General features: G+C 59.6%; 1 protein-coding gene across 3 annotated transcripts in view; it reads right to left on the reverse strand.

The window, feature by feature from the left end:
- Positions 1-8,124, reverse strand: part of KCNJ12 (potassium inwardly rectifying channel subfamily J member 12) — a 43,163-nt gene extending 35,039 nt beyond the window's left edge. For 2 of the 3 annotated variants that reach the window (XR_007720287.1, XM_050763919.1), the window contains exon 1: positions 7,555-7,640. The gene's annotated coding sequence lies outside the window, so the exon portion shown is untranslated. Of the gene's footprint in view, positions 1-7,554 lie in introns of all 3 variants that reach the window. The other variant, XM_050763918.1, reaches the window with a different exon arrangement.
- Between the last annotated feature and the right edge of the window lie 6,633 nt (positions 8,125-14,757).

The raw sequence follows: 14,757 nt of genomic DNA on the forward strand, positions 1-14,757 counted from the left end.
CAGCAGGGGCTGGGCTGCGACTCCCAAGCCCCCCAGACCCTCTGAGCTCTGGGGATAGAGGCAGGGGATCTGGATTATCCCGACTCCCAGAGGGATCTGAGGGAGGAGACACCCAGGCGAGGACTCGGATACCTCTCCTGGTACTTAAAGCACCAATCCTGCAATTCCAGGATCTCCGTCTCAACGCCACTAAAATGACAACGAAAAGAACCCATGACTCACGGACTTCGGTGGCTCTGTGCATTCAGATGCCACAAAGATCCTACGGTCCCAAGACTGAGTCCTCAACCCACGCCCAGGAAGACAGGATGAGACCCCTGGGTCCAGTGGGCACGGGCACCACACAGCAGCACGCATGGTGCAGGGGACACCATGACATGTATGCAATGATCCCACATGAATAAAAAAACAAAGGCAACTTAGATGTTAGCACATTTCTATGCCTCTATTTACATATTCACGTCTGCATAAGCACTGAGAAACCCAGAAGGCTCTCTAATGATGGTCACCGCAAGGACATGAAGCTTTGGGGGTGGGGGAGGCATGGGGTGAGAAGGAGAAATTCACTTTTCCCCTTGCAACCGTTTATCACTTTACTGTGAGCACATAACACTCTTATAATTAAAAACTGTCATATTCAACAAAATACGACAATGTCTGTGATGGCTCATGTGTTTCTTGTCTATTTCATCCTGCCCCACCCACTGAGATGTCAGTCCCCCAGGGCAGGGGTCTTGTGCAGGCCACATCCCCAGCCACCTGCTGAGCTCAGGAATGAGGCCAAACTCCTGCATCCTCAAAGCCCACCACGCAAATACCTGACCTCTAGGACCTCTGGGATTCTCTGGGAAGGATGGAGGGGATGGAAAGAAAGGGACACCCAGGGGACAGGCTGGGGGTGGCTTGTGAATGGGGACCCCCAGGGCCAAACAGGTGGCTATGACCCCTGAGTTTGCCCCTTCCAGGCCCTATTTCTACAAGACCCAAGACTGTCAGAAGCCCTACTTTTGAGCATCCCCAACCTGCCCCAGATCCCAGCACCCCTGAAAGCCCCAGGTCTCCATCTGCCTCTGCCCTCCCTGTGATCAGGCCAGAACCCGCCCCCTCTGGCCACGCCAAGCTCCCCTGGGCCTTCCCTGGCCTCGGTAGCCCCCAGGCCTGAATGGAAGCCTGACTTGGCCTGGAACCAGAAACCCCGAGGCAGAGGGTCGGGGCGGGGGCGGCTCGGCTGCTGCCACACAGAACGCCAGCTGCTGGCAGCGATTTATTTTTGCTTTAAGTGCTGGAGAATTGCAGGCCTGGAGCCGCCAGCTCGGGCCCGGCTGCAGCTGGAGCAAGTGGGGCGGGCAGGGGCAAGGGCACGCCTCCGGCCACCAGGCCACCCCATCCCCCTTGACCTCTCCTGCCCCCGGCCTTTCAGCCTCTCTATCATACACATCCCAGTCTCCACACACTCCCTTCTCCCCGGCCCTCCCCTGTCAAGTCCCCAAACAGCTGCCTGGAGGCTTCAGGGACAGAGGGTCTGTGGCCTCAAGGCTGCGCCCCAGCCTTCCTCTGGGAACTGTGTGACCTCAGGCTGTGGGGACCCTCTCCGGCCTCAGGCTGCCCACTGGGGTGGAAGCAGGGAGGGCTGCGAAGTATCCCTGCCGCCAATCCCCATGTTACCTGGTTTCCCTTTCTGCCCCCACTCCCCAAGTGAGCCTCAGGAGACAATTCCCCACGTCCGCACACCTGGCCACACGCCTGGCCAACCGGGCACACCTGGCTGAGGCCCAGGACCAGAACCTGTCTGCTCCCCACAAAAGGGGCCGCCAGCCCTGTCTTTTCTGAAGCAACGTGGACATTCAGAGGAGGAGGGACAGGCTGTGCTCAGGCAACCAGAAGGCATTCCAGTCTCTATAGTTGCAGAGGTGATCACTGCTGGTCACTAAAGCCGCTAGAGTTGATCACTGCAAATCGCAAACATTTTTAAACATTTTAAAACCTGGGTGTCCTGTTCAAAAAAAAAAAAAAGCCTGGAAAGGAGAGATGAAATGCACTGACATGAAACTCAATGACCATTGGGAGTTCGGAATGCTTAACTGGGCAAGAAACAGAGTCACTGTCCCCTCCCTGCCAGCCCCACCCCCTCAGTCGCCCTCCACACATGTGTGCTGAAGGCAGGAGAAAGGATTCAGCCATCAGCTGAGATATGAGAGGCCCCACACCCCAGGCCTCAGTTTGCTGGGATCTGCAATGGGAATGGCTTGTGATCCTGGGAAGGAATGGGGTGGGGACGTCGTGAGCTGAAGCAGGCCAAGTGCTAGGAGACACAGCAGGGCTTGGAGCTTGAAGCAGTGAGGCTACAGATACAAAGCACTCCACCCAGAGCGAGGGCCTGAAGGAAGCCTCATCTCCCTCCCGCTCAGCCAGACAGAGAGACGGCAGGCCAAAGACTCAGAGAAAAGGTCAGAATCCAGCTATGTCCACCGACAAGCACCACAGTTCTTGGACAGTGACCTCTCTGAGGCTCAGTTTTCTCATCTGCAGAATGGGCTGATAATGCTGGCTACCATTGCTACCAAGCACTCACTGCATGTCAGGCACCAGGCATTGCGGAAGCAGCCAGTTCACTCTCTGTGTTTACTGGGCGCCTGCCATCTCCTGCCTACCGCTTAGGCACTGGGGACACAGCTGTGGTAGAGCAGGTCCAAAAAGAAGAGATCCTATTCCAAGGGAGAGATGGACAGTAAACAAGATCAACAAATAAAACATATTGTGGCAGATAGCATTAAGTTTTACAGAGAAAAAATAAAGCAGGAAAAGGAACATGGGGGAAAGGGAGGCTGCAGTGTCCTACAGGGGAATCAGGGGAGGCCTTGGAAAGAGGGTGGCATCTGGGCAAGACACGAAGGTGGTGAGGGAGGGGCCATGCTGAGATCTGGGGAAGAGCATTCTGGGCAGAGACAGCAGCACATGCAAAGGTCCTGAGGTAGGAGTAGGCCTGATCTGTTGGAAGCACAGCAAGGCAGGCAGAAGGGTGGCCCCGGGGAGGGAGCAAGAGTCCTGGAAGTGAGGCCAGACTGTGCAGGGCCCTGAGGGTCCCAGGGAGGAGTGTGGTGGGAATCAACAGAGGGCCCTGACGCCCAGAGTGCACCAGGCACATAGTAGGTGCTCAAGGAACAATGGCCCAGAGTGGCTCTGGTAGAAGCCTCTACTCCATAAGCTTTATTGTTTGTTCCCTGGCCCCTCTCCAAGCCTGAGTCCTTTAAAGAGGCCTGGGCTGCAGGTGAGGGCAGGAGAGGGAGGCTTTGGCTGCCCAAGCAGGAGGGAAGGCTCAGTCTAGGTGGGTGGGGGTAGTCAGGCAGGATCCAGGAAGCTGTGCCCACCGATCCTAGGACAGCATTAATGGACAGCCAAGGCGAAACTGCTCCCTGGGGCAGCTGAGAAAGGGGCTTCCACTCCTATCTGGCCAAGCAAATGGAACCATGTCCAATGATGCATGGCTGCAGGCTAATTAGAGGGCTGGGCGGGGATCCCCAAGGTCCCCACAGCCTCATGCTGCCACTTCAGCAGCCAGGCAGGAAGGGGTGAGCGATGGAGCACCAGTGGTGGTGGTGGTGGGGATTGGGGGACTCTGAGGATGCACCAGGAAACAGGAGGCCTGCATCGGGGCCCACTGGCGTCTGGGGCCCACTGCTGCAGCAAATCACTGCCCTGCCCTGGGCCTGCTTCCCCACATGCCCAAGGGCAGGTTGGATGGGGAAATGACGAGTTCCCCAGGCTCTGGCTCCACAAATGCTCACAACGCCTCCTTCCCAGATACCCCTCTCCACACATCCATTTCTACTGAGACCAGCCCCTCCCCACCCCCAACTCCCAGAGGCACACTCCAAGTCTCACATTCCTGCTGCCCCATCCGGGGCGTTCTTGGGAGCCAGTCCCACTTCACAGATGATCAACTGAGGCCAGGAAGAGCGACGCCATCTTGGGTGCAACACCTGTCTCTCTTGCCCCCCTGAGTCTGTCCAAGAGTCTCCTCTGAGAGAGTGAAATCCTTGAGGGCAGGGGCTGGGTCTCCCCATATGCAATGTCCATTTATTAAGCACTTCTGTATGCCTACTTTGCACAGGGGCCACAGCTAGGCAACAGGGCCTGGGGTCTCCAGCCCCAGAACTCAGGCCCCACAGCTCTCGCCAGCACAGCGAGGCCTCTGTGGCTGGAAGAAGCAGTCCAGACATGGAATCTTCGAGCATTTACTGAGCACCTACTGTGTGCCAGGTGCAAGGAATACAGCTTCACTAGGTGCAAGGAATACAGCTCCCAGGAGCTGGGATGGCACGCAGGCCCCAGGCCCTGTGTGGGACCCGCCTGGTGGTAAGGCAGGGAGAAAGCGAGCCTGACAGTCAAGTGCCCCTGAGCCGCGCGTCTGTGGAATGGGGGAAGGTGCAGTTCTGTCCCTGGGAAAGCACCAGGGCTCTGGGTCTGAGCCCTACAGGCTGGTGCCTCTGGTGCCTCCCTCGGCCTCCAATCCCTGTCTGCACAACAGAAGCTGATGCCACTCTTTGCACTGGCAGGCCATTAGGAAATTAAGTCAGCTGACCCAGGGCTGGGTCCTTGGCCGGTGCCCAGCGGGGACTCTGGTCCTGCCCCGAGCCCAGCACCTCAGAAAACCCACCTGCCTCTGCCAGCCCCCCCCCACCCCCAACCCCGTGGTGCCTCTGAAGCTCTGGCCAACCTGCACACGGCCCAGTTTCAGGCCGGCTCTCTTTCATCTCCAGCCTTTCCCTGTTGCTGTGTCCCCATCACGCTGCCAGTTCCCGGCACAGCCATCCCGTGGGGCTGAGCCCCTGCCCACTGCACCTTCCATGTGGCTGGCCAAGCCTCCAGCCCTCCTGCTGCCCATGAGCTGCCCCCTCCCTGACTCTCCTCCGTGCCAGCCTGTGGCAGGGCTCCAAGGGCAGGCCCAGGGGAGGGGCAGGTGTGCCCATGTGTCGGTCACAGTAAAGCCCTGGCCAGGGCCCAGCCACAGGCACCAACTGCACCTGTTGGAGGAAGGGCCCTGCCCAGACCTGGGCCTGGTAGCAGGGGGGTGAGGGTGGCCACTGGGTGGGCACCGTGTGTACCAGTAGCCTTCTGCCTAGGGACCTGGCGAGGGCCACAGAGGTTGATGACAGTAATGATGCAGTCACTTCCGCCCCAGCTGTATGCCAAGGCCTCCGGGTGCCATGCTTGGTACTGCCAACTGTGGCCCAGAGTACCGGAGGCCTGGCTGGGCAGAGAAAACTGCCCATAGGCAGAACCGGCCCCAGTGCTGCAGAGCTGCAGGTGCTGCTGCTGCTGTTACTACTGTTATCACTGCTGTCATTATTATTTTGCTGTTGCAGGGTCACTCAGTGTTACCTTGTCCTGCTTCAAGGAGACCCAGGGATGGGGACACCATGGCTCTGGGGCAAGAAGGCTGGCGGGGTAAGTCCCTGGCCTGGAGAGAGCTTAGGTGAAGGCATCTGTCCAAACCCAACCTACTGCGTGGCTTTAGGAAATACCCCTCCGTCACTTCCCAGGCATCTCTTCCTTCCAGCACAGTTGAGGCACAATCCTGGAGGGGTCCTCTCCGGGGCAGCCTGGAAACACTATGGGGGTTTGACAGGCTAGCTGCAGGGGGAGTGTCCAGAGATGGACTGACAGCTCCGGTCCTGCCCCTCCCAGAGAAGGCTCCACCCCTTCAGTGCTGGGGATGGGGGGTGTCAGCCATGCCCTCCCCTGGGAGGGGAAAAACGAGGTGATAGAGGACTTGGAGTCCCTACCTACCAGCTCTGGGTCAACAGCCCGCATTTACAGACTGCCTACTGTATGCCCACAAGGGCGCTCCAATGGAGAAGAGAGGTGTCCCTGTGGCCCAGCACTCTGGAGCCACCCTCCTTGTCTCCAGGATGCTCGAGTGAGTGCCCTCCCCCCTCACTCCCTGCTCTCTCTCGGGGGGCTTGGCCCCACCAAATGGCAGGCCCAGGGTCCCCCTTCCTAGAGCGGCCAACCTCGGGTCCCCTGTCTGGTCGGGGGTGCCACCAGAGAACTGAGGGGCAGACTTTGCTGAGAAGTCTCTTGGGGGGGGGGGTCCCAGCGACACTGAAGGGCTCTTCTTAGAATACAAGAGGGATACCCCTCAAAAAGAGAGCAAGCCTCCGGTGGCGCCCAGGGCTGAGTTGCACCTCCCCTCCCTGACCCTCGCCCGCCACAGGGCGGCGGTCCAGGGCGGAGCTGCGCGAGGAGGGGCCGCGGAGGTGCAGCGCAGCGCGAGGGAGGCTGAGGTCCAGCCCCGCGGCCAGGGACCGGCCCTCCTCTGGCATCTCAGAGAGGGCGAAGGCTAGGCCCAAGGCTAACGCCTCCCGGGTTCGCACCTTCCAAAGGCGGCTGCCGATTTCAACGGCGTGTGGGTGCCTCGGCGCTCCAGGAGACGGAGCCTGTGAACCCGGGTTTGGGGGCTCAGATGTGGGGGCCAGGAGGTCCCCCAGGGCTTTATTGCAGGGCTCGAACCTGGGTATAGAGGAGCAAAAAAGAAACTAGAAATGGCCACAGGCAGCGCGGCACTCTAAGATGGGAACGCCCCCTGGGAAATGGGGAGGGGGAGGTCCCAGGTGCCGGCGAGCCCAGGCTGTGAAGAGGCAAGAAAACCTCCCAGGACAAGACCGTCCCCAGAGAAACACTTTGACCCCCATTCCGATCACAGGTTTTAAAATATTCACATGACATGAGCACGCTGGATCAAAACCGAGGCACAGACACTCGCTTGGGCCTCAACTCCCATCTGAACCCCCCAAGAGCGCCCCACCCCAGCTGCCTCTGCCCAAGAGCCCCTGATTCCCGCCCCGCTCCCCCAGAGCACCCGGAGAGGCCATGTGCGCGCAGGGTGGACCCTGGCCCTGAAACCCTGGGAGCTTCTCAGCCAGCGGCCATCCCCTCGGAGATCAAGGCCGACTTCTAAAAGCAAAAGGGAGCCTCGACTTGGCTGACTTGCTGGCATGGAATCATTTCCAGAATATTTTTACTCCATTACAGCACAGGAGGTGAGAAAGAGACACGACTCCAAGGACCCGCAGGTCTCTGACGGGAGGCATTCTCCGGGCGGCTCATATAGCCCGGGCGCCCATCTCCGAGCCCCACCTCGATCGCGGGGTCTCCGGGAAGGTCACGCGTAGGACCCGTGCCGCGCGCCAGAGTCCTTCCGCACGCTCCCTCCCGAGCCCCCTCGTGCAAACCAGCCAGAGGGGAGCCGAGGGCTCCTCAAAGTTTCCTGGAGCGCCCCCCAGGACGAAGGTTAGCCAGGAGCAAAGTTCCTTGTGGTGGTAGCCGGAGACATGGCAGGAAAAGAAAAGCTCGCAGTCAGCATTTCCTCCGATGTCTCACCAAGGGAGGAAAAAAAATGAAAACGAGAGGAAGAAAACACCCTCCCGCTCCACCTTCCCTGTTGCTGCACCACCTCGTGCTCGCTCCGGGCCGGGCTAGAGGCGGGGGGCGGCCTGAGGGGAACTGGGGCCGGGTCCGGGAGGGACCATGCGCCCGCGGCCGCGCACTTACCTCGGTCAGTGGCCCGGGCGCGGCGCGCTCGGCGTCCTCCCAGCTCCGGGCGGCCGTTCCTGGCCCCGGCAGCTGCCGCGCTGGCTGCATCGCCGCCGCTGCCGCCACCGCCTCAGGGCAGCTCCCGGGGGCGCTCCATGCCGAGGGGCACGTCTGTCCGCAAAGCGGATCGCCCTGATCCAGCCACGGGTCGGGGGCGCGCGCCTGGACGGCGCCCCCGGCCGCTGGGCGCTCGCTCGGGCCGGGGCGGCTGGCGTCGGTCCCTCGGTCCGGCTGTGAGCACTGCCGGCCCACCCCCTCCCCCGCCGGCTGTTATCTGATCTCGGGCAGGGCCCGGCGAGCTCCCCTACGCCTGGGCGCCCGGCACCTCCGCTCAGGCTCCGACCGCGCCAGTCCCCCTCCCCCGGCTACTGTTCCCAGGGAGGCGGCATCAGTGGCGGCGTGGCCCGGAGAAGACGAGGAGCGAGGAATGGAGGGCGAGGAGGCGGCGGGAGGCAGAGGCTCGGCGCGCACCCAGCTCAGCGCCTCGCTCCACCGGAGCTCAGCTCGGCAACTCCTCTAACTCTCCGCGGAAAGCACGCCCGCCCCGCGCCGCGCAGCGCCGCGCCGCCGCTGCACCCGCCTACCATGGCTCTGGCCTGGCCCGGAGCCCCTCCTAGTCCCGGGCCGCCCCCTACACATACACCGCCAGCCACTTGCGCACTGGGACGCGCGCGCGCGCACACACACACACATATATACACACACACACACACACACACACACACACACACAGAGGCACGTCTTCCCGGGGACATGCGCGCACACACACATACACACACATGTAGGCACGTCCTCCGGGGGACACGCGCGCACGCACAGGTGCATGACGAGCACACACACAGGCATAAACATACAGGATACATGCCCCTATATGCATGATGTTCGCAGGTGCACAGGTGCACACTCGCTAGTGTGCACATGCAGGATGGCATCTGCACGTGTGCATACGCACACACAGGTCTAAGCTTGTGCATTCCCACAGAACCCTTTCCCCCTGCACACCAGGCACGCACCCTCTACACACACCATCCCACCCTAATAGCATTTTTCTCCTCTCCATCTTGAGCTGTTTGGCTTCTCCCATCTCCTGCCTTCTCTGTGCTCGTCCCTGGACCTCTGACCTCTCTCTGCTGACCCGATCCCCATGTGACCCCCTTCTCTTTCGAGCCCCTGTCTCTGGAGACTCAGGCTTTCTTCCCAACCTGTCCCCAAATGCCCTGCCCTCCCAGCCTTCTGAGGCCTATTGTCTGGTCCTCATATCTCTGAGCCTCCCGCAGGGGCCAAGCCTTTCATCCTGGCAGACAGACCTGCTCGCCTGTACACTGACCCAGGGAAACCCCATTTTGTCACCAGTCTGACCCCCAGCTCGGCCCTAGGGCCTCAGAATTGGGCCGAGGAGGCCAGTCTGTGCCCAGAGCATGAGCCTCAAAGGGCTCCTTGGCCCCCTTGGCCTCCAGCTTCCCCTTTAATGTGAAATATAATTATGTGTCTGCACAGCAGGGAGACTGGCTGCAGGATTCTAACCAAGGAGGACGGCTCTCTGGCCCGCGCCCAGATTGCTGGCGGCTTAGAGCAGAGTGATCTGCAGGCCCCACCAGCCCCAGGATCCTGGCCCCAGGCAGCGGTGGGTGCAATCCAGCCCAGCACTCACCGACATCAGTCTGCCCCGGGTTTGAATCCCACCTCCTCAACTGACTAGCTGTGGAGACAGCTCACTTCACCACTCAGTGCCTCCGTTTCCCTGTTGTCCGTAGAACTCACTACACTCATGGAGCTGTAGCAAGGATTAAATGAGATGAGTCTATCTAAAGTGCTTAGCACTTGACCTGGCTGGTAAAACAGCCAGGCGGAGCGCTCAATATGTTCTGAGCTCTGTGCTGCAGACCCAGCTAGAATTATTTCATTACCACTGTGGCCCCCTGGGATAGATAAGCTCCTTGGTTCCATTTTACAGATGAAGGAACTGAGGCACAGAGGGGTGGTCACTTGCTTAATTACAGAGCTACCAGATGATGGAGCCAGCACTCAGAATCAGGTGTGTCGCCAACTTAGGGCTGCAGTGGAGAAAGAAGGGGTGTCGCAGGAGCCTGCAGCCCCCACCCTGCCCTGCCTGGCACACTGTGTCCTGGTTTCCTCCTCCTCCTGGGAGAACAGCCTCTCAGGGGACCAAAAGCTCTCAGGAAACTTCCTCCTTCTCCCTCCAAGTGACCAAGGAGGGAAATGACTCAGTTCCCCACCTGCCCCTGCTCCATTTCCCAGATGGGGAAGCGCAAGTCAGCCGTGGAAGAAGCCTCGAACCGGCTCCCACCCTCAGAGGTCACTCAGCTGTCCCAAGAGGAATGGGGCCTGAGACATCCCTCCCTCGAGGCCTTACTCTGGGGGCCCAAAGAGGGGCAAGGAAATGGACGGGAGCACCTCAGGTCTCCTCTGGGTCTAAGATTCTGACAGCTCCTGGGACAAGGAGCTGTGCCCAGGGCATCCGCAAGCCTGGAACAGCCCAACACACCACACACACACACATACACACACACACACGCGCACATACACACACACACACGCACATACACAGGGCCCCTGCCCAGGGGTGCGCCACCCAAGATGGCCAGTGTGAGTCAGGCCAGGTCTCCGCCCCTCCCCACCCCCGCCCCCAGAGCCATTATCAGACCCATTTCACAAAGAGGACAAGTGTCTTGCCCTAGGTCACCCAACAGAGAGGCCAGCCTGAGTCCCTGGGCCACTCCCTTGGGTTCCACATCCCACCCTCCCAACCCACTTGTAAGGTCAGAGTTCAATTCTTAATTGTAGTTGCAACCCATAAGCAGCCATTAAGGGCCTCTCAAAGCAAACCCCCTCTGCCAGGCCACTGGGCACCAGCTTCCCTCCAGGACAAGCTGGGACACAGAGATATAGGCACATGTCTCTCTAAGCAGCTCACACATCTGCCCCAGGGATCCCCACGTGGGCAGAGGGGCTCACAGCCCTCCCGGGATGCTGCCTGAAGCCAGAGCAGGGGACATCCTGCCCCCTATAGTCCTATAGTGTCGAGAGTGGCTGGGTGAGGCCAAATGGACTGAGCCCAGTGCCAACACTGCCCAGCAGGGGACCTGGGACACGTCCCCTGCTGAGGCCCCGCTTCCCTCTCTGTAACATGGGGGTGATAGCGACAGCCGAGGCCGTGAGAGTAGTAACTCCCTGGCACAGCCATGGGAGAGGCCAAGGAGATGAACAGCAGTCAGCTGTTCCACCACACACCCACCTTCCCAACGCGCCGAACTGTGTGCCCTGCACCTGGCTTTCCCTTGATCCCAGATTCTTTCTTCCCCTCCAGGATGGGAGCTTCTCCAAGACCGGGGAGAGACTGAGGCTTGTTTGCAGCCCAGTCTCTCCCAGCTTCGGGTGGGCGTGTTGGCTGTTCAAGACGCCTTTGCATATCTATCTGAGTGTCCTCGGAGCCACAGGCCCAGGAGACAGAAGAGCTCCTCAGCTCATTTGGAATCATGCCTTTGTTTTGAGGAAAGCAAGGCCCAGGGAGGGGAGGTTGCCACTGTGACCGCTAAGCTGTCCGGGGCAGGTGTCCCGAAGGCTGGTTTTGCTGCCCTGTGTGTAGGAGCCCCAGAGCTGCAGCCTCTTGACAGCAGCTGCCAGCTCTTGTGGTAGTCACATCTTGACGCCACAATGCCGATGCGCTTGTGGGAGGCACAAGTCCATCACCGAGTGAGATGTGAAAACCATACGGCCCTTCCCCGGCGGCTTTGCTCGTCCCACAGGCAGCTGCACCCAGTGCCCCCCATAGTCCCAGCATCTCCTCCCGTCCAAAATGCCTCCTCCCGAGAGCCCACTGAGACTTCCCCTGCCCACCCTAGACCTTGGCCCGGCTTTGGCCCTCACGTCCTCCCACTATCAAAATGTAAAATGAGCTCTCAGCACGGCCAGTTTAACCCTTCTAGGAGCGATAGCCAAAGTCCCTGAGGCCCCAGACACCGTCCCCGTCAGCCACTCTCATCCAGGCCCTTGGACAGCAGGAACCTGATTCTGTCACTGGGCCTTGGTGCCTGCCTCCCCCTCAATCAGGAGCACTGTCTCTCTGAACTGCCCTGCCTGCAAGGGCAGCTGCGATGGCACGGCTGTGAGAGGCCTGCCGACCACCAGGACTCATCTGCTGTGCCCAGCTTGCTTTCTTCCCGAGCTGGCCACTCTCTAAGGTGTCTGGCTCACTGTCATCTCCTGCACCATCACGGCACCTCCATGAGGGCGGGAGCGTGTCCTTCAGGCGTGTCTGCAGCCCAGGACCTCGCACGCCGAGGGCTTGCAGGGAGTGCAGAGCAAGTGCCAACAGACCCGGCTCAGGAACTTCTCATCCAGTCTCATCCATGAGGGATTCTGCCGCCCTGCTCTGCGCAGCTTGGCTCTCATAGCCGCTCCCAACTCCACCTGCACCATCACAGAGCCGCGCCGGCCCCTGCAATCACAGGCTGTCTGTCAACACAAGCCTTGCCCCCTCCTCCAGGCAGGTGGCCAGGGTCTCACCCTGCCTCCCACCCCCACCCACCATAAAGCCAGCAGGAGGACCTGTGCTGGCTGGTTCTGGGGATACGCACTTCTGGTGGGGTTGCTTTCCACCTGAGCCGGGTCCACATGCTGGCTGGACAAGGCAGAAAGAGGCTCTGTCACTCAGGCAGTGAGCCACAAAGCAAAGACCAGTTCCAGCAGCCCTGCCCTCAGCCCAGTCTCTTCCCTCAACACCTTTTGTCACTAGACACTCCGATGATACTAACAACAGCAAAGGTGACAAAGGCCAATGCCCACTCTCCACTTGCCATGCACCAGGCTCCAGGCTAAATGCCGACCTGCACCACAGGCCACAGGCAGATGGACAGAGACATGATGCCTGGATGGGTAGAAGCACTTGCCCAAGAGGACGTGGCTGCCCCCAGGAGCATTGTGGGGACATGACTCAGACCCAGGACACAGTCACACCCACATGCGCACGTGCATGCACACATGCCCCTCCCCCTGCCCAGGTGCCCGTGGGCCCCTGGCTGACCCTGCAGCATTGATCCGAGGCACACAGAACTTCAGTAACGGTTGGCGGCCCTGGAAACAGGACACTGAGTCCCTCCTGCCCCGTCAGGAGGCAGGCATTGATCAGCTGGGCCTGGAGCTGACCAGTTGACTTATTTCCCGTGTGCCCGTGTGCGGGCTCCGGCACTCCCGTGGCCCCGCCCTATGATGGAGGAGCAGCTGGGAGGAGGATGCGCTCACTGTGGCCAGGAGGGAGCCACCAGGGCCAGAGCTGAGGCCAGGACGTTTAGCCATGTTCCATCTGGCATCTCCTGGGCAGGCCTGGGTGTCAGGGTTTCTGTCCTGGCTGAGAGACTTAGAGGCATGCTGGACGCTGGTCCAAGTCCTCCCATGTCCAAGTTGCTCTTCTGAGAGCCTTGTTCGCAGGGTCTCCCTACTCCTATACCATACTCTCCACCATATGCTTCCTGTGGGCCTGGGGCACCCCCAGGGCCCAGGGGTGAGTGAGTGACCCAGGTCTGGCTGTGAGCATCACAGCAATGGTAGAGGGATGGACACGTGATTGAAACCAGCCAATGAGAATGAGTCCTAGGACTTTTACTGGGTCTGCAGGAAAGCAGGAGCTGTATTTCCCAGGGCTTTGGGGCTGGCCAGGGGCTCCAGGGACAGCTTTGTCCCCAGGTAGGGTGAGTCTGCATGAAATGAGACCCACCCAGAGAAAGCAAAGCTGAGATACTGCGAGAAACAAGGTTCTGGGCTGGTGTCTGAGCCCCTTAGGTCCACCCGTGGGCTTTTTATTATAAGCCAAAACCATCCCTTTTTTAATTTAGGAAATTTCTAACAGCCTCAAGGGGCTGCTGGTGGAGGCAATAGATGTAAAAAGACCAGCAAGTCCTCCAAAATGCCCCTCAAGCTTTCTGAAGCTCTCTCTCCTCCTCTAAAACGGGGCGCACGAGAACCCTGCCTGGCAGAACCATGTGGGGACCATACTCTATGGTATGTGAGGGGAGCGTTTCATCCCTCCCTGCCTGTAAAGGGACAGAGCTTCCAGGAAGGCGGGCAAAGCCTGCAGGCCCCAGGAATAAAGGGCAATAAAGAGAGGGAGGGAAGTGGCTGCAGCATCTCTCAGAGTTAAAAATAGCTTCCCCAAGGAGGCCTCCCCGCCGGGATAATCCGGCCAATTATCAGCCCCTCTCCACCCTGGTGGGCACTGCCTGCCTCCTCCCTGTCCCCACGTGGGGCCATCACTCCACAGATAGGGCCTCTGCCCCAGCACCAGCCCCGTGACCCTCCTTCCTCGTGGGGGCAGGGCTCCAGCCCTTGGCCCGGGGCCCCTCTGAATTGGGCTTGACTGAAATAGAAAGGTCGATCTGCCAGTTCTGACAGCAGTGTGAACTGTCCAAAACACACTGTCCCCCAACACACACAGAGAAAAAAACGAATCAAGAGGCAGCGTGGGGCCTGTTGCACGATTCTGTTTATGTTAAGAAAAACGACAGATATATTTGCATTAGCAAAGAGAAAAATCTGGAAGTTTGGAGGCAAATTGGTGGTGGTTGTGTCCTCCTGGGACCTTTTCCTCATTCACTGTGGTGCAGAGGACAGTGTCTAGACCTGTTTCCCCAGGGTTCTGGGCTCAGACCCCCCTGGTGGGATCCCGTGCCTCCCATCATTGGCGAGAGACGTGGGCAAGCGCTCAGCCCAGCCTCGCTGGGCCCTGAGGAAGGAGAGTCGCTTGCACTTTGGGTGTGTGGGCACATCGTACGCTTTCAGGGCTGTTTGTTGGCATTTTGTACAGCAAGCATTTATTGTTTCAGCAATTTTTTTAAGTCAAGTTATTTTATAAATGGAATAAAGCCTGATGACCGGGCACTGGGGCTGGGCAAGGCTTCCCAGAGATGGGAAGGCTAGAAGCCAGCCTTGAGGACCTGCCTCACAGCATGGCCCCTGGCTCTGGGGCCTCTTGAGGCCTCCATTCCCCACTGTCCCCTATCCTTGTGGTCAGGCTGAACTCATAGAGCCTGGTTCTAGAACTCATAGAACTTCTAGCTGGACTGCGGGTGTGTCTGGTCTAGGCTTCCCGAGAAGTTTGCAGTTCTGTGCCTGGAGTTTAGCAGACCCTGGGAGTGACCCTCTCAG

Source organism: Macaca thibetana, chromosome 16 (genome assembly GCF_024542745.1).
Source record: "Macaca thibetana thibetana isolate TM-01 chromosome 16, ASM2454274v1, whole genome shotgun sequence".
Taxonomy (NCBI): domain Eukaryota; kingdom Metazoa; phylum Chordata; class Mammalia; order Primates; family Cercopithecidae; genus Macaca; species Macaca thibetana.